Raw genomic sequence first — 20,252 nt, 5'->3', positions numbered from 1 at the left:
TTTTTTTTTTTTTTATTTAAGGCTCGCTTAAGGATACCTATGAAGATATTCTATTTTGTCTTGGTAATCAACTTTAGAATTTATTCTCCTTGAAACACTAAGATGCATAAGTTTCAGCCATGAAAGTTTAAACTTCAGGAAATTACATAATGCCTTTACCTTCTTTTTATAGAAAACTCAGTGCCTTAATAGTAAGATTGTATCTTTTCTTATTAGTTGTCATAATAATTAAAACATCTTTGATATAGTAAAAAGATTGATTTTTTTTACCCATTGTATACTTTTGATCCTTTCCAAGTACTATGAAAGTTAGAGCAAATGATGCTGCAATTTAACATTTGATAAATACTTTAACTGAAAAATGCATATGTAATTTTAAATAAAACACACTCATCATTTGATGGATGATATTTATTTGCTTCAATCATTAAACTCCCTATTTATTAAATATAATACCATAATAAAGATACAAAATTCATGTTATCCTAAGTTCTCAAGAGACTCACCTATCATACTACTACTAAGTGCTCAGTATTTTTCAAGCAGTTTAAAAAACTCTATTGTGAAAAATCAGTTTAGTAATGGAATTTTGGATAAACTCAAATTTGCCAGAAACAGTCCCAATTTAGATGTGATGTCCAGTTGAGCCACCTGATATGCATGTGTTTGTGTGTGCATTTTACTGGATGATAATATATATTGTATTTTTTGTTGTAGGTTGTAGCAAAAAAGTTGGAAAAATACTAGTGTAGTGTAGTAGTTAGTCTTAAGACATATTCTTGAGAAAACTGGCTTCCTAGTTAACATCCTAGATAAAAGTGTGTATTTCAGATGCAGTAATAAATATTAGCATTAAAAATAGCATTAATATCACAAGCCAAAAAAAAAAAAGGCAAAACGTTTGCTATATTAGTTGCGTGAAATAATTTGGAAGGCATACCAAGTGCCTCAGAAACCAACTGTTTCACAGAAAGTAGTTGGAAAGAGCCCGGAAGTTACTGTTTTGTTTGCTCAATGTTACTTCTTTGTTGCAATGTCTTATTAGCTGGCTAAAATTGGCCAGTTTTCAAGCATAAATAAAAAGCAATATAGAAGATCCAGAAATGCAGGGCATGATTATAAAAGCCAAGTGTTTCTTGCTCCCATGCAGGAGCAACAACAACAACAAAAAATTGAGGGGTGCCTGGGTGGCTCAGTCAGTTATGTGTCTGACTTCAGCTCAGGTCATGATCTCATGGTTCCTGATTTTAAGCCTTGTGTTGGGTTCTGTGCTGAGAGCTCAGAGCCTGGAGCCTGCTTCAGATTCTGTGTGTGTGTGTGTGTGTGTGTGTGTGTGTGTCTCTCTCTGCCCCTCTCCCACTCACACTCTGTCTCTCTCTTTCAAAAATAAACATTAAAAAAATTTAAAAATTGAAAGAGACATGATATCAAAGGTCTATTAAGTTTTCTTAATTACATATAGGCACTTAACCTGTGCCAAAGATCTTCTTAGAAGCTTTGCCTTCTTGGGGCACCTGGGTGGCTCAGTCTGTTAAGTGTCCAACTTTGGCTCAGGTCATGATCTCAAGGCTTGTGACTTCAAGCCCCACATGGAGCTCTGTGCTCAGAGCCTGGAGCCTGTTTACGATTCTGTGTCTCCATCTCTCTCTGACCCTCTCCCACTGATGCTGTCTCTCTCTTTCTCTCTATACTAAAGAAAAAAAAAGAAAAAAAAAAAGCTTTGCCTTCTCAACCAAGCCTCTTCTTTCAGAACTTAAGGTAGCTAGCCTACATTAAGAGAAAGGCAGGCACAGGGAAAAGAAACAATCAAGGACTTAAAAACAATGTCTAGAGCAGAAACTTGGATTTGGTTACTGGTACGTAGAAGATACTGGAGACAGATCAGAAACCCTGACAAATGATCAGCACCGTCCATTGTTCTGAATCCCCTTGAAACTTTTCAACTGATTCTAACATACAAGCATGTGTTTACCATCCTCAGGATGATAAATCAAGACATTAAGGTCTAAAAAGTGGGCCTCTCAATTTCTCAATTTCTCAATTCCCTCTCAGTTTCTACCTTTACTATTTGTCAGGAACATTTTTACATGCATTATACCCACTCCTTCCTTACCACAGCTTTCTGGCCTACGCTGAATATACAAAAGCTGTTGGTAAAGAAATTGGATTAACAAGAAAGAAAAATTCACACATTGAGAGATGTTTGGAAAACTATAATGCCCAAACTATATTAGTAGCAAGGAGTTGGTGTTTTTTTAATTAATAGTGTCATTATTATCATTATTATCATTATGAGTTATCATACAACCACATACAACAGTATGAAAGAAAATGTTATTCCCTTGAATTTTCAATTTAGTCACCTCTATGTCTACTTCTAGCCCTAAATGCAGCTGATTACAAAAAGCAAAATGTTAGTATACTCCACATATTTGGAAGTATATCAGTTGGAAACAAAATAATTTCAGGATTTTCTTTTTACTCCTTTTTCTCCAGGTGATTATATCAAACATAAGAGATTATAGAGTTGTGACAAGTTGCGTAGCTGGCTTCTGATGATGGGTACCTAGGTGCACTGGCATCTGATTAACTGAAACTATCACGTATAGTCATTGGCATCCATGTTGGCATCCTCTGAATTCCTAAATGTTTCCAGTTGTAGATACACATGATCTAGATTTTTTTAGGCTCTTTTAAACCTGTTGACTTTTTCTATTTCATCTAATCCTTCCCATTTCTTGTGGTAAGAGGAGAGTTCGATGACTTCAGTGAGTATCTCTGGGGTAATGGGATACTAGTTATGACTCTCTTAAAGCCTCTATGATTTCACTCACATTTACTCAGGTGTGCAAGTGAAATGGGGCTTCTGCATTTTTCTAAAACTGATGTAATCTAACAGTCCCCAATCTACTAGGTTAAAGAGTTAAAGCAAAACAAAACAAAACAAAATCCTTACATTTTCCTCATAACAATATTACATCTCTTCTGATACAAGCTCCAATTAACTTAAATGTTGAGGATACACAAAGTTTAGTTTCCCATGCTGGCTGATTTATATGGTTTTTCTTCAAGAACTTAAAGACTCCTGAGTAAAAATATAGTCTTCCGGAGTTACTCCACTCACAATTCTTTTCCCCAAGAAGTGGTGCACATATACACAGTGATTGACTGCATCCTTCTGCCAGTGGCTAGAGGAACAGTTGGTCTGCATGCACTGATAATTTCACCAAAGAAATATAATCAAATTATATTACAAAACACTTAAACACAGCCATTAAGCTTGGGTAGGATGTTTGCCAATAAAACAAGAGTAAATCAGAACAGTCAAGTACAAGAAAGGGGATAATACAATGGTGGAATATGTTATAAGAAACAATATTTAAATTGAGAATCAAAGAAGTTAATTTCCTTAAGGACACATAGCTAATAATAATAAAAATGAAGCTGAAATACTGAAAATTGCTGAGGGATGAACAAAGCATGCTGTTAACACACACTACACACAAACACACACACAAAAACTAAATTTAAATAGAATAATTCTAGACACTCAAAATAAATGAATGAGAAAAGTACACAGTTTTCTCATTTAAAACAGAGTCAAATACTATATGTAGAAAGGTTCATATAATGGCTTTAGGTAATACATTAAAAATTGAGAATAAGTAGTCAGTAACAGAGAAATAGTTAAAGTATTTGACTGCATCTTTTCAAGAAGATATCATCTAGATTATTACAGAATCAGAGATATAATGCTAAATCTTATGTAGAAAGATAAACCTACAATGTTGGTGACAAATTATTAAGGCATACATTGTATAATTGAAAATATATCAGAAATACTCTTGGGGCAAGATTATAACTGAATCTTAATGATCTGATTTTACAATAGAAAAATACCATAATTAAAATAGTCACTGCAGACATTCAGTTTTATGAACCATAACTTAATGATTCAGAAATTACTGCCTTCTTAAAGATTGTTTCCTTTACATAACTGATTTAAAGTGTCAATTTATCTCTTCAGCTATTGCCATCACCTGGTTTCCTTTCCCGTTAAAACAAGATAACATACACTAGGCCATACCTGAAATAATAATTATCAAGTCTGTATTATTTCATTCATTAAGCTATCATTCTAAATTGCTGAGTATAGCTTGGCAAAAGAATTGCATATTCTCTCTGTTAATTATTTACTTATTTACACTAATTTAAAATACCTAAGCTGTTTAATTTGAAGAACTATCTGACTACCTAGGTATTAGAAATTCTGTTAAGATAGCTTCCTATTCTTCTGTAGTCAAATAGAAAAGAGAGACAAACAAAGAAACTCAGAAGTAATTCTGATTGCAAGACTTCATTTATGAAGAGTTACCAGAAGGCCCATGAAGGTCTCTAAAAATGAAAGTAGATATAAGAGATGCTAATTAATTTTTTTACTTCTCAATGATTTATAAGCATCAAAGAAAAGGTCCTGTCACAAACAATCAATTTTTAATTGGAAAAAAAGATATTTTGTGATAGAGCTGATCCACAAATTTGAAAACCTGTCAAATTAAAGAGGGATTAAGATTATTCTGTCTGGCAATTATGAATAGAGGTTATAAGAGGTCTATTTTTTCTAATTAAAAGGTACCATTAAAAATATTAAAAACAATAAAATAGATATATCCTTGTGGACACACACACACCCACAAACACACGGCCACAAAGTCCTCCTGCTTGTTGGGGTTCACACTTTCTTTCAATAATGGTTAAAAATAACCAACTAAACAGAAATCAACAGGAGGCTCAGTCTCATGTCCGTTGGAAACTTAATAATCCTCTGGAGAATTTGGGGACGCTTATGTTTCTCTAGTTGTTTCTTGTTAATTTCCTATTTTCACTGAATGCTTAATTTCCGATCTAGAAGGCAGAATATGCTGTGGTCAGTTTTGTTTTCCTTTAAATAACATCTTATCATTTCTATATAAAGAAATCAGGTCAGATGGAGAATAGATTATCACTTGTTTCAAGTTTTAGTATTTTCACTAATACTACTATGTGATTCTTTTATAAAAGGATTGTACAAGAGCAGTAGTATTAAAAAACAGAGCAGTTTGTTCAACCTAAATTTTACATAGAGTGCCCATAAATAAAGTCAATAAAAGCTAACTTAAAAAAAAAGTATAACTATATTAGTTTAAGGAATGGGAAAACAGATCAGTTTCCACACAAGGTATAGTTTCTACATGTACCAACAAGGTACACCTGAAGGAGCTGTGAAAAATCCACAGCACTGATGGAAAATTATACGAAATGCAAGCTTCCTTTCAACATGGATATTCTATTATTTTAATTAGTTGATTTCCCACTATATTTTATTTTATTTATCATATAATTACAAGGAATTACATGTTCTGGTTCAATCACTTCCTTCTAAAATGAGAAAGTTAAGTCTTAGACATGTTAAATAATTTGCCCAAGGTCATATGGATAATAAATAGTGGAGCCAGGATTTTATCGCAGACATTTTCACTCTGGATCCTAGATCCCCAAACACTTAGCCACCATACTAAGTTCTAGTGATTTTCATTTATTTTCAGTATTAGAGTAACTGAGTTAGGGCAGGGGCTATTTCAGGTTTTGTTGAGTCAGACTCATAAATAAAAAAGAACACAAATTTACAAATTAAAAACTTGGTACACATGGGAATACAGCTAACCTTTAAACAATGCAGGAGTTATGGGCACCAACCCTCCCACACAGTCAAAAATCTATTTAAAACTCTTAACTCCTTCAAAACTTATATACTAAATAGCCTACTATTGATGAGAAACTTTACTGATTAAACATAAATGGTTGATTAACACATATTTTGTATGTTGTGTGTATTATATGCTGTATTCTTATAATAAACTAGAAAAAACATTATTATGAAAATCACAAAGAAGAAAAAATATATTTACAGTGCTGTGCTGTATTTATCAAAAAAAAAATCTATGTTTCAGTAGACTGCACAGTTTAAACCTGTATGGTCAAGAGTCATTTGTAGTTATTTAGAAAGAGAAGAAACTAAAAATTATAATTTTTAAAAGCTGGATGGTTTTTAAAAATCCCAGATCCAGAAAAATATGTTATAGTACTTTTATTAATTAGTGGCCTAAGAACATCTATTATATTTATTTTTATAAAATTTGTCCTGCATTTCTTATATATTTTCACTTCCTTGCATGACAACAATTTTATATTATTTTTTATTGACAGAATAGAGTCTTTGCTTGAGCTTGGTTGGTAGAATTTTTAAAATTATTCTTAATAATTTAGAAATACTTCTTTTAGCTTCACAACTGATTATTAATAAATAAGTTTTCAGGATTCCTATCAAATTTTGGAAAATCCATATCCACATTTCTTTCATCTGTGAAATATAAGATTTGAAAAGCTTTTCCACAGATTCAATTCTCTCCATATATTCTAAAGTATGTGCCAGTCCATGGGCCACATGTTCCTGGTACTAGGTTGCTATGGAATGGTTATATATGGTGATAAGAGCTCTGTTTCTGTTTATTAACATCAAGATGCTGTTGAGTCCACTCTGTGTGGTAGGGTTGTTTCTGATACCCATTTCTATCCATACATAACTAGCAATAACTTGAATATGTAGCAGTGACTAAGAATCAAAAATTATATCTCACCAGACCAAACAAATATATCTCTCAGGTAATTTTCCATAAACTGAATCCCCAAAAGGTCTGAAGCCACTCCAATGCCAGGTGCCATGAAAGTAAAATATAAGTAAAGGAAATTCACTGGCAAAGGGGAAAAAAGTGATCACAGTCAAAGTATCTTACTTATGCACATTTTGCAGAAACTATGAGCATGTGATTACATTTCTAGGGCTTCTCTCAGGGTCTTGTATGGGACCCAGGCAAATCAAATGACAGATCTAAAGTTTAAGCTTCATTACTTTCAAGGTAAATCTACCTCTGAGTTAGGCAAAAAAAAACAATAAGAAGAAAATAGTATTAGTAATCAAGGTTGATTAAAAACAGAAGGCTTTGAACCTGGAGTGAAAGGTAAGTTTAAAAAAAAAAAAAAAAAAAGCACATGAAGTCAGAAACACAGACAAAAGTAAATCATGAGCCTGAATCAGAGTCTATGGAGGAATTGCCTCAGATTTACAAATGGGGAAAAAGTGGTAGAAATGGCACAGTAAATCATTGGCTGAGCGCAAAATACCTGGGAAATCTGTTACATTTGGTTATATTTGCCCCTAGAACATATTCCCTGTATGCCAGCCACATGAGTTCCTCAAAGATCCCCAAAACTTGTCAAAATTCAAGGCCCTTATGTGTGAGGATATATGAACATTTTCAAAAATTGCACAGCTAAAATCTCTGGGCTTTAGAAGGTACAGACCATTTTATCAAATGTTTTGTGAGCCAGAGATTAGTGGGATAGAAAAATCCAGCTAAAAAGATCACTTTAATTAAAGGATACACACATGCATACCTTTGGGCCTCCTTAATAGTTTTCGAAGCAGCATTTATGACACTTACAAAATTATTAAAAAGGGTTTTAAAAAGCAACCCTCCTCATGTCATTTATTTATCCATTTTCCCTGTATTTTTTCAAGTAATTCACTATAAAATTATTTTTCTGGAATCCAGTGTGTACTTGAAATTTTTCATGAATCATTAATCATTAATATGCACCTCACTTTCTGTCTGACTTCTCATTTGAATTGCCTAATCAGTCAAGGATGAGTGAACAGAATAACAACTGATTTTATTTGATCATCCAAATTCATATGACAAACGTTGATTATTATCGTTTTTCCAGAAATTGAGTTGGTCATTCATATGGAGTGCAGACATCAGAATCACAGCATGATTTGGGTTCTCTTTGCTATTCCTATACACACAGTTGAAAATTGAAAGATCAGTGACAGCAACTTTAACTCCTCAAGCTTTAAAAACACCTTTTATGGTTAGAAAATAGATTATTTTTTTAAATGTCAACTTTCTCCTTATTTTGGGGGGAGGATAGATGCGCTTTTTCCTTATGGAAGGGAAGAAATGAAAAGACATATTGTACCATCAGAATAGAATTGCAGATTTCCCTTCATTTTACAAGGACATGATTGAAGAAAATAATAAACAAGGCTGCTAACTAGAATTTCTGTAAAAAGAGTGAAGGCATCATAAAACAAGTTTCAAATAGCTTAACTTTCTGTGTATTCATGATTCTAACACCAAACTTGAGAATTTTGAGAATCCTCAGGAAAAGAACTTCATCAAAGAGCACTTCCCCTAGAATCTTTCACAAACTCAGCCCATAAGACATGAGTGCTTAGCAATAGCCACATAAAAAAAGAGCATAAGTAAGGTCTCCAAAATACAGTTGACTCTCAACACGAGTTTGAATTGTGTGTGTCCACTTACATGCAGATTTTTTACAGTACAGCACTGTAAATTAATTTCCTCTTCCTTATGGATTTCTTAATAACATTTTCTTTCCTCTAGCGTAGTTTCTTATAAGAATATAGTATATAAATACATAGAACACACAAAATACATATTAATAGACTGCTGATGTTGTCGGTAAAGCTTCTCATCAACTGTAAGCTATTAGTAGTTTAAGTTTTTACAGAGTCAAAAGTTATACATGGATTTTAAATTTCATGGGGTGGGGGTGGGGTGGAGGGGTCTGGTGTTCCAAACCCTACATTGTTCAAGGATCAATGGACTTGAGAAGTTGCCTGTATCTTGCTCTCTTAACACACTTAGCAGCAGTAAACAAAATATTCATGGATTGCTGAATTATACAGATGCTTACAACTTTTATTTAAGGTTTTCTATATTTTTTATGCTTAGACATTTGAAATGGCTGCTTCCAAGGCACGAAATTGATGAGATAGATTTTTCTGTAAAAGAAACTGACAGGCAATTTTGTTGGGAATCTTAATTATTCTTAACTTAATCACCCTATTTCTCTTTTCTATGCTCAAAGGAACAAAATAACTACATGTCAGATTCAGAAGGCAAGCAACAGCATCTATCTACATTTTGGATTTTTGAGTTCAGCAAAAAAAAAAAAAAAAAAAAAAAAAAGCCTCTACTGTCTGGCCATTCATTCATTTGTTTATTCAACAAATAGTTTTGCGCAATGGTTAATTTCAGGTATTATTCTAAATAAATAATTATTCTACTATTTGGCATACATAATATAAAGACAAATATGCTCCTAGCCTCACACAAACTTAAATTCAAAAAGAAAGTCAGAGGTGCCTGGGTGGCTCAGTCAGTTAAGCATCTGACTCTTGGTTTCAGCTCAGGTCATGATCGCATGGTTTGTGAGTTCGAGCCCTGCATCAGGTCTGCGCTGCATTGTTTGGGATTCTCTCTCTGTCCCTCTCTCTCTGTTCCTCCCCCAGCTCTCTCTCTCTCTCTCTTTCTCAAAAATAAGTAAATAAAAACTTTACAAAATTAAAACAAAAGAAAGACATTAAATACAACTTATGTCTGTGAAAGTGTACAGCACTGTATTCTATGGAAAGTAATAGTGAGACATATCTAGTCTACAGTTGTCAGAAAATATTTCCCAGAAATGATGATGTGTAAACTGACACCCGAAGGATAACCTGGGAAATGAATAAAAGGAAGGTAACAGTGTTGAACACGTATTGCTTGTCCAAAGGTCCAGAGTCAAGTATTCAAGATTAATGAAGAAAGCCCAGAGTGGTTGGAGCAGAGATGGCAATGAGAAAATTGGACATAAAGTGATGCTAAAAAGACAGGCAGGGTGAAATCCTAGAGGGCATGTAAAGAATTCCTGTGAAGAATTTTAGACCTTATCAGAAGGAAAGGTAAAGTCATCCAAGGGCTTTATAAAGAAGAATAACTGACATATTTGCATTTTTGAAAGTTTTCTCTAGCTGCAGACAATGGATTAGAATATTGTAAGATAATGAATTAAAATCAAGTAGAAGGATATTACAGATTATATATGAAAAATTCCATCTAGTAGGTCAAGTTCTTAAAATCAGTTTGGAATACGTTAAGTGAACTTAATGGGACTAACAAAATACAGTACAATTCATTGTCAGTCCATTCATCTTTCCACAGGAGTAAAGCTAGTATCACCAGTATTATCGATATCATGAATAGAGACACTTCCTTTGTCTAGATGGCCAACTGGTTATGCCAATTTGAAAATTTCCAGTCCAAAATAATCTGTTATGTTTAATGTCTTGAATTTCTGACTATATTTCAGTTACTGTCAAAATGCTAACCAGGAAAAATTAAATATAAGAAATATCCTGTTATTCCTCTCTTTAAGAGCATACCTTCAAGATATATTCTATTCTCATCTAATGGTAGGACCATGAAAATCTACAAACTTAAATTTAATAGGTTATTTCTAACTTTTCCATAATTTGAGGGGAAATATATGTTTAGCAAAGCCACTAATAGTCATATGTATCAGATGGATGGATGGGTGAATGGATAGAGTTGCAGACATATATGTAATAAAAACATTTACATATTTGTATTTGAATATCTATGGATATTTTGAACATCACATTTCTACGAAACTGAAGATAGAGATATTCATCTGTAGATAGACATTGATATAGATATTGAAATCTACAGATACTAATCTAAATCTATATATCCATGATATATACAGATACATATCTTTGATATATAGATGTATATCTGTTGATATATAGTGAAATATGGCTATATAAATATTTTAATTTTTAAATATAAAAATGTTGCTTTTTTAGAAAATTGACAAGAAAATGACAATATAGAGAAAATCCATTATGCACTGAGTAAAAAGAAAATTAAAATGTTGCATAATGTTGTCATTCATGTACTTCAGTATTTGCTTCTCAGCAAGAAAAATTTGACACTTGAATAGATGTTTTTAAACTGATGATAATTAGAATTTCTATTTTCTTCTGGGATACCTAAAAATATTTGACCTAAATTTAGTGCTATGACATATCAAGTATGTTAGCTAAGGTATACTATATATTACATTTTAAATATTTATTTATGTATTTATTATTAATTAATTAAAATAAATTTAAAATAAGAGTAGGAATTCAAGAGTAAATTTAAAATAATAATTAAATTTAAAATAAATTGGGGCGCCTGGGTGGCGCAGTCGGTTAGGCGTCCGACTTCAGCCAGGTCACGATCTCGCGGTCCGTGAGTTCGAGCCCCGCGTCGGGCTCTGGGCTGATGGCTCAGAGCCTGGAGCCTGTTTCCGATTCTGTGTCTCCCTCTCTCTCTGCCCCTCCCCCGTTCATGCTCTGTCTCTCTCTGTCCCAAAAATAAATAAACGTTAAATTTAAAATAAATTAAAAATAAGAAAATTGTATTGTAGACCACTGAATAACATATGATTCAAAGAACAGATTTTTATTTGCTTTTTTCTCAAAAATTTTATTTTATTTAACTAATTTATTTATTTTTGCGAGTATTATCTTTTAATAAAACAAACATGACAGGTTATAGAAATCTAAATGAACATTTGTCCCTCAAAGCAGTTACATCCTTAGTTCCAATAAAGCTACCGGTGTTGGAGCCATTATTTGGAACACCTCTTTGGGGAAAGGCCTTCAAAGGCAGTTCATGAGCCACATGAGAAAATATCCCTCCAAATGTTTCCCAACAGTTTTATACACTTTTCAAGAAGAATCTCTTTTGTCATTGCTGAGTTTTTTGTTTTTGTTTTTGTTCTTTTGTTTGTTTTTGTTTTTGCTTTTTAACTTTGTAAGGGCTTGAAGTGGATATGGTGAGAGAGTGATGGCTAAGACTAGGGCATGGAATGGAGCTGGTAAGGAAGTATTTTTACTTCTTAATTAGATTTAGTAGTTAAAGAGAAAGAAAAAAAATCATGGAAGACCACCAGGTTCCTGACTTATGAAATTATAAGTATGGTGGTGGAATTTAATGAGATGGAAAAGGCTTCAGAAGAGGCAAGTTTAGTGGGATGAGCAAGAGTTTAGTTTTAGATTTGGAAAGTGAGATATGCGAAGTGATCACATCAAGTAGATAACTATTCCAAATCACTAGAGGAAAAAAAAATTAACTAAAAGAAATGCTTGTAGGCATCTGATTCTGGGAAAAATAAATTAGCAGAGACTTGATTTGCTTTCTTGCCTGAAACAACTAAAAAATTAGATAACAAGCATAAAATAATGGTTTTACAGACATTAAATATCAGGCAGAGAAAAATCGTGTTCCCTGGAAACAAGATACAAACAAAGGTAAGACATGTAATTTTCCTAGTGTACAGAAAAGAAAGAAAATTTCTATGCTGCAGCATGAAGAGAGGAAACCCAGTCTCTCAGATTTGAAAAGACATATCTAAGAGTCAGGAGAGGTTAAGGAGGTCAGAGTCCACAGAGAAAATTATTGTAGAGGAGAAAAATGCAGAAAGTATGAAAGAGAGCTCCAAAATTTTGCAAAGAGTACTTGTTGAGTCTTTAGTATTATCACTGCTCGCATGTGAATAAATTATAATAGGCTGGAAATTGAACCACCTGAAAATATCAGAGGAAACAATATATGGAGCTCAACCACAACCACCTCTGGAAATAGGCTCTTTTTCCAAAAGGCAGAGTGGAAACCTTGTCATTCACAGGACATGGGATAAAGTACTCATGAAGGTTTTGCTTTAGTATCAGGGAAAAATAACCCTAGATTAAATGCTATACTGATTCTGGCTAACAAAACCTAAAATCAAAATGTAATAAACTCAGCTAATCCTGGAACAAAGGTCAAAATTATTTATAATAATATAAAAATATTGACCATCCAAGGAGTTAAAATAATCACAAAGTCTGATATGCAAATATTACCAAGCATGCAAATAAGCAAATACAATTAGAGCTTCAAGGATAAACATGAAATATACAGTTATAGTCACAGATTTCAACACCCCTCTTTCAAAAATTAATATAAAAATACAGAAAATAAAGCTATGGCCTTGAACAACTTGATCTAACTGATAATTATGGAACTTTACCCCCCAAATGAGAGCAGAATATACATCATTTTCAACTGTACATAAAACATTTATCAAAATAGATAATATTATGTATCATGAAACATGTTTCAGTATATTTACAAGGAATCATATCATGAAATGTATATCCTCAGAGCACAACAGAATTGAATTAGATATCAATAACAGAAAGTTCTCTGAAATATTCCTAAATATATTTGCAAACTAAATAACATATTTCTAAATAACCCACAGATCAAAAAAGAAACCTTAAAGAGAATTAGAAGGTATTTGGAACCAAATGAAAATAAAAATTCATATATATTAAAATTTGTGGGATGTAGCCAAAGTAGCAGTTAGAAACATACCACTAAATGCCGATATTAGAAAGAAGAAATGGTTATACCAATGACCTCAGCTTCCACCTTAAAAAACAAAACAAACAAACATAAAACTAAAAAAAGAACTTAAATCCAAAACAAGCAGAAGAAAAGGAGTATTAAGGATTAGAGTACAAACCAAGATGCAGGAGGGGAGAAAAATCAATGAAATAATGAAATCAAAAGGTGGTTCTTTGAGATCAATAACTTTGATAAACCTCTAGCCATATTGAGCAAGAATAAAATAGTGAAGATACAAATTGCGAACACCAAGAATGATAGATATGACATCTCTATAGATTATTTGGGTACGAAGAATAACAAGTGAATATCATGAGCAACTTTATGTCAATAAATTCCACAACTGGATGAAATGGATAGATTTCTTAAAAGATGAAAACTACTTACTAATTGTCACCCAAGAAGAAAGAGATAATTTGCATGGTCATATATCTAATTTTAAAACATTAAGCTTGAAATTATAAAAGTGAACAAGGAAACCTTGAAAGGTTTTATCCATATATTACAAACTGTCTTGATCACAATAATGGTTTCAGAGATGTACGTATCTTTGCCAAATGTATCAAATTGTACACTTTATTTTTTTAGTGTTTATTTATTGTTTCTGAGAGAGAAAGAGAGTGCAAGCACAAGCAGGGGAGGGGCAGAGAGAGAGGGGGAGGGAGGGGCAGAGAGAGAGGGGGAGGGAGAATCCCCTATGTGAGCATGGAGCCCAATGTGGGGCTCAGTCTCAGGAACCATATGAGATCATGACCTGAGCCAAAACCAAGAGTCAGTCTCTTAACTAACTGAGCCACCCAGGAGCCCAAAATTGTACACTTTAAACATGTGGTTTGTTAACAGGAACCCATGGGGGAGGGGAAGGAAAAAAAAAAAAAAAAAAAAAGAGAGGTTAGAGTGGGAGAGAGCCAAAGCATAAGAGACTGTTAAAAACTGAGAACAAACTGAGGGTTGATGGGGGGTGGGAGGGAGGGGAGGGTGGGTGATGGGTATTGAGGAGGGCACCTTTTGGGATGAGCACTGGGTGTTGTATGGAAACCAATTTGTCAATAAATTTCATATATAAAAAAAAAAAAACATGTGGTTTGTTGTGTGTTAATGGGTAATTCAATAAAATAGCTTTTTAAAAAAACCATAGATGCTTTTGATATAAAATCCAGACATTATTGTGTTAATCATCCTCCCCTATTTAAAGTAATTTTTTAAATAGGAATATAAAAATAATACCAAAATATCAAAGAGATAAGGGAAGATGTCCTAAGTTGATAAGAGGATGCCTCACATTTCCGGGGGGGGGGGGGGAGTGTATAGAAGGGTATAGACAGAGAAGCACAGTAAGGAAATTCAAAGTCTAGAGCATTAATTATTTTACTGAAGTCTTTAAATCTTTCTGCTTTATGGAAACTAATTATTCAGAGATTCGATTAGCTTCTCTAGAAATGCTCAAGACCTTGCTTCCAGTTATCTACTGCCATCAAAGTGACTCTCTGCCCTTAGGTTTTGTGAAATCCTTGTGTGTTCTGGAGATATTTTGAAGGGTCAAGAAAATACGACCACTTCTTATCCTTTGGCTGTTACCAGTCTGATCCAATCCTCATTTTCTCCTGTATTAATGTAATAATCTATTAAATGTTCTCCCTATTTACATGCTTACTTAATATTGCAGCCAAAAGGAGCCTTTAAAAATGTATTTCGAGTTTTGTCTCTGGATTTCCTATTTGTAAAAAGCCCAAGTTTTTACAATGGATCGAATTATCAGTCTACCCACATCTTCTAAAGCTCTTCACTTATTCATTCCAATTTTGTCACATTGGTCTCTTTGCTACCCTTCAAACACACCAAGCAAACTTTCACCTTAGGTTTTTTGCATTTCTTATTTCTTCTGCTCCAAAAGTTCGCTCTCAAGATATCTGCACTGTATGTTCCCTCACTTCATGTTTTTGTTCAAATGCCAACTTCTCAGTTAGACTTCCTCTGAGAACTTCTAGATACAATTTAATAATTTACCTCTATTTCTACCAAAATCTGTAATTCCCTAATCTTTCTCCATAACACTAATCACTTTCTGATTCATCATGTATTTTCTTTTTTGTTATTGTTGGTTGTCTTCTATTACAATATAAGCAAAATGAAGGCAGTGTCTATGTTAGGTTCTGTATGATGAACAGAGCTTGGTATTTAAAAGATATTCAATAAATATTTATTGAAAAATGAAATATTTTACTCTTTCCTTAAGCCATTTCTACTTACTAATAAATTACCCAAATTGTTTTCAAGCTTCAGGACTATCAATTTACTTAAAGCAAGTGAATTTTACTTTAATGTCTATCATTACTACATTATTTTATCATCTCTATATACCTTCTTCAACTACTCAAAATCATGCCAAGCCTTCTATTTGTTCAAATTATCCCCATAGCTCTCTTCTTTCTATATTAAAAAAACTGATTGTTTTATAAAAATAAAATTCTAGTACAGTACAATATTTTATAATTTAATTTATATAAGATTATTTTATATTTTACTATAACATGATACATTAATTAAAGATGAATTATATTTATCTCATAGTTACTGTTTACAATGTGATTAAAATAGGAATCTAGGACTTCTGGATAGGAAAAAAACCGAGTGCCTCATGTTTTATTTGCCATAAAAATGCATGATAAAAATGATAAGTACTGTGTTAATCTCTTTGTCAGTGGTTTTAGGAAAAGAAAAGCCACTATTCTTCAGATGCCGATATTCATCATCAGTGCTAGATTCATTCAGTGATGTGTAGAATTTAGAACTCTGCAATTGTACTGTAAAAATCTTTTCAGTATTTTAATTCTTACAGGAAAATAACAATTATTTTGAGGATAAAATTCTCTATCTTCTATCTTTTTCCTTCATTGAAACTATCATTTCATAAAATAATTTTCAACATTGTGAAGTTTCTTAGAAATGAAACCATTGTCCTAACAGGAATCTATTCTTAGGAAATGGCAGAATGAGACACACTAGTACAATTTAGACCCTGATGATTACTTCTTAAAGTTCCTTTTTACACTTTACTTCCACTTTATACCGCTTTAGTTTTCTCTATTCCATCCAAGGAAAAATGAATACATATAATAATAAAAGTAATTAACATTTGAATTGTATTTTAACATTTCTAAAGCACTTTTACGTATATTGCCTCATTTAACCTTAACAACAACACTGTAAATTTAAATAGTTGGTATTTTCCCATTATCTAGTTAAAGAACATAAGGAGCCTCTGATTTCAAATAAGTGAAATAGTGATAGTATCAGACACAATTTAAGCCTGGTTCTATATATCATTTTCTTCCCTGTCCTGCCATTCTAGGAAGAATAAACAACATTTTTAGTAAGAATTTTATCCAAATGACTGTGTATAGTTATCTTGATTTTTCATAACCCAAGAACCCATAAATAAGAATAAATAAAATATCTGTCATAAGTATCTTGTATTACAATTATTAACTTAAGCTAAAAGTTAGGAAATATTCCTAGTATGAATTATGAAAAAAATCAATTTTAATCTGATTTAACAAACTGACATAATTCTTGCATTCAATGCAAGCATGATTTAATTAAAGTTACTACTGGGCTTGATATTTGAATAACTGAAAACTAAAGGATTGTAATAAAGATACACAATTATATTTTTTGGATCAGTAAACCACACTCTATTCATCTAGCAATGCCACATGAAACTATACTGGAACCTGAGGAAAAAGAAAAACATACATGCCCTCTATATATTCATACTAAAATACCCTCCCATAATTTGAGCTAAGTGTAAAATGTTAATAAAAGGCTCTACAACAACAAAAAACATGAGTGGATATAAAATCCTGCATTGCAAATCAGTTAACACACCATTGTCAACGTTCATAAATCCACCTAGCAGGGACCCAACTACCTGGTTATTTAGAAACAGTAGGCTGATGGGAAATGACAGTACTCCTCACTGAACAAAGAAAATTCAGGTCATAAAACAAACAAAAACAATGATCCAATTAAAAATTTTCTATTTTGTTGATCATGGTATTTTATATTAATTTTGATTTTTTCAAAATATTGCCCCCAAATATATGTTACCTTAATTATTATTGCCCCAAATTAGGGCAATAATCTCTAATTATTGAGATTTTTGGTTACTCCCACCTTAAATTTGCACTTTCTCTTAATCTGAGACCTGTCTCCAGGTACATTAAGTATCACTGAAAAAAAAGATAACTGAAAAGCTATAACTACAGATTGAAACAGATTAAAGCCTCAACAACAAAAATATATGTTCTGTTACACCACAGCATATTAAGCTAATGAGTTCTAGAGTCAGACTTCCCAAGTCTAAGTCTCAGCTTCACACTTATGAAAAGGGTAACTTTGAGCACTTTATTACACCTCTCTATGCCTCAGTTTCATTTTCTGTAAAATAAAGCCAATAAAGAAAACATGTCAGAAAATGATTAACTACGTTAACACACGTAAAGCATCTTGAAAAGCTACCCAGCACAGAGTAGGCTCTCAAAGATGATGACTATTATCACATTCATATCAAGTACTATGCAATTTTAAAGTAAAAATATGTATCAGTCTATTGTCAATTAATTCTAGAGAACATTTTAGTAATGGGTGCTAACCACATCAGCTATCTTTTAGAAAAAAAACCCAGCATTTTGTTTTCAAGAATTATAATAAATATATAAGCCCTTCCACACACTACCAAATCGAGCTTTAAGAATTTAAAGAAGCTTGGGATTACTTTCTTTCTTAGCCCATGCTAGATGTAAGGAAATTAAACATGAATTTTTGTGATGATTTGTGTAAGCTTAATAAATGAACACATGAGCATACAGGTTGAAAATTCAGTAGATAATAAAACAAAAAAAAAGTTCATACTTCTTTTAACATTTCTTCAACTGCAAAATAGTTCTTCCTTTTTCAATTTAAATTTTATTTAGTTAAAGTGCAATATTGGTTTCAGGAGTAGAATTCAGTGATTCATCACTTATGTGCAACACCCAGTGCTCATCACAAGTGTCCTCCTTAATACCCACTACCCATCTCCCCCATCTCCCACTGACCTCTTCCATCAACCCTCAGTTTGTTCTCTATTATTAAGAGTCTCTTGTAGTTTGTTCCCCCTCTTCTCTTTTCTCTCCCTTCCCATATGCTTATAGTTTTTTCTTCCCTTAATTTCCACATATGAGTGAAATAATATGGTATTTGTCTTTCTTTGATTGACTTATTTCACTTAACATAATACATTCTAATTCCATCCACATCATTGAAAATGGCAAGATTTCATTCTTTTTAATGGTTGAATAATATCCCATTGTATATGTAAACCACTTCTTCTTTTTTTTTTTTTTCAACGTTTATTTATTTTTGGGACAGAGAGAGACAGAGCATGAACGGGGGAGGGGCAGAGAGAGAGGGAGACACAGAATGGGAAACAGGCTCCAGGCTCTGAGCCATCAGCCCAGAGCCTGACGCGGGGCTCGAACTCACGGACCGCGAGATCGTGACCTGGCTGAAGTCGGACGCTTAACCGACTGCGCCACCCAGGCGCCCCAAACCACTTCTTCTTTATCCAAATGTTCATCTGTTGATGGGACATTTGGTCTCTTTCCATACTTTGGCTATTGTCGATAGCTATAAACATTGGGGTGCATGTACCCCTTCAAATCTGTATTTCTGTATCCTTTTGTTAAATTCCTAATAGTGCAATTGCTGGATTGTAGGGTAGTTCTATTTTTAATTTTTTGAGGAACCTCCATACTGTTCTCCAGAGTAGCTACATCAGTTTGCATTCTGACCAACATTACAAGAGGGTTCTCCTTTCTCCCCATTCCCACCAACACCTGTTGTTTCTTGTGTTGTTAATTTTAGCCATTCTGACAATTGTGAAGTATCTCATTGTGGTTTTGATTTCTATTTCCCTGATGATGAGTGATGTTGAGCATCTCTTCATGTGCATGTTAGCCTGCTGGATGTCTTCTTTGGGAAAAATAATAGTAGTTATTTCATGTGTGTTTTGAATAGCCCCGCTTAAGTTTTTAATCACTTCTTAGTTCCCCACAGCTTGCCGGAAAAAAAAAAAAAAAGGCCCCGCATAAGAAAGATCCAGCAGTGATTATTCACAGATAAAATCTGAAAACTTTTTCCCTTCTGGTCTTTAATATGTATGTTCCCATCCACAGTGTCAGTTATCTTTCATACTTCGCTTGTTAATATGTTCCTGGCTATGAAATGATTTCCCCTCATCCATACTTCGCTTGTTAATATGTTCCTGGCTATGAAACGATTTCCCCTCATCCACACACATATACAATCCTCAACAATACATTTTCTTTGTATTTCATCCAGCTTTTTGGTGGGTAAGCATGTATCCCTTTTGATCTAAGTTCTCACTAGACACAAATGGGAACTATATACACTGCCTACAAAACTGTGATGGTCTTTATAAAAGAGACAAAAAATGGGTCTTATTAGTTCCCACCACAGAATCTGCACAGTTTTGAGGAAAAAAAGAAAGGAACAATTTTTTTTAAGTCTTTAAATTTTATATGTGGCTGCTTTCTAAATAGCAAATGATATCTGTATACCATTAGGTCAACTGTTGCAGGGAGTATGGCCAGAGTTGCAAAAGATGAGTCTGCAAGCAAAATGCAGTTAAGTGAAGGTCCTCATACTCGAATAGGAATGAGGCCCGACTCCAGAATGAAGTTTCTTTTTGTTAGGATAATTGCTAAAGACTACAGTGGAATTAGGCAGTCTATGTTGCGTCAGAGAACACAGGGAAGTTCCTAAAACAAAAGGAGTTTT

General features: G+C 33.1%; 1 protein-coding gene across 1 annotated transcript in view; it reads right to left on the bottom strand.

Moving 5' to 3' along the window:
• CNBD1 (cyclic nucleotide binding domain containing 1) overlaps window positions 1-20,252 on the bottom strand; it is a 489,467-nt gene that overhangs the window by 246,615 nt on the left and 222,600 nt on the right. The gene's annotated exons all lie outside the window — the stretch shown is intronic.

The sequence above is a fragment of the Lynx rufus genome, unplaced genomic scaffold (assembly GCF_022079265.1).
Source record: "Lynx rufus isolate CCGP_SWC_20201006 ecotype Redwood Valley unplaced genomic scaffold, mLynRuf1.p SCAF_12, whole genome shotgun sequence".
In the NCBI taxonomy this organism is placed as follows: domain Eukaryota; kingdom Metazoa; phylum Chordata; class Mammalia; order Carnivora; family Felidae; genus Lynx; species Lynx rufus.
Note: the sequence above shows the minus strand (reverse complement) of the source record. Positions and strands in the feature narration are given on the sequence as shown.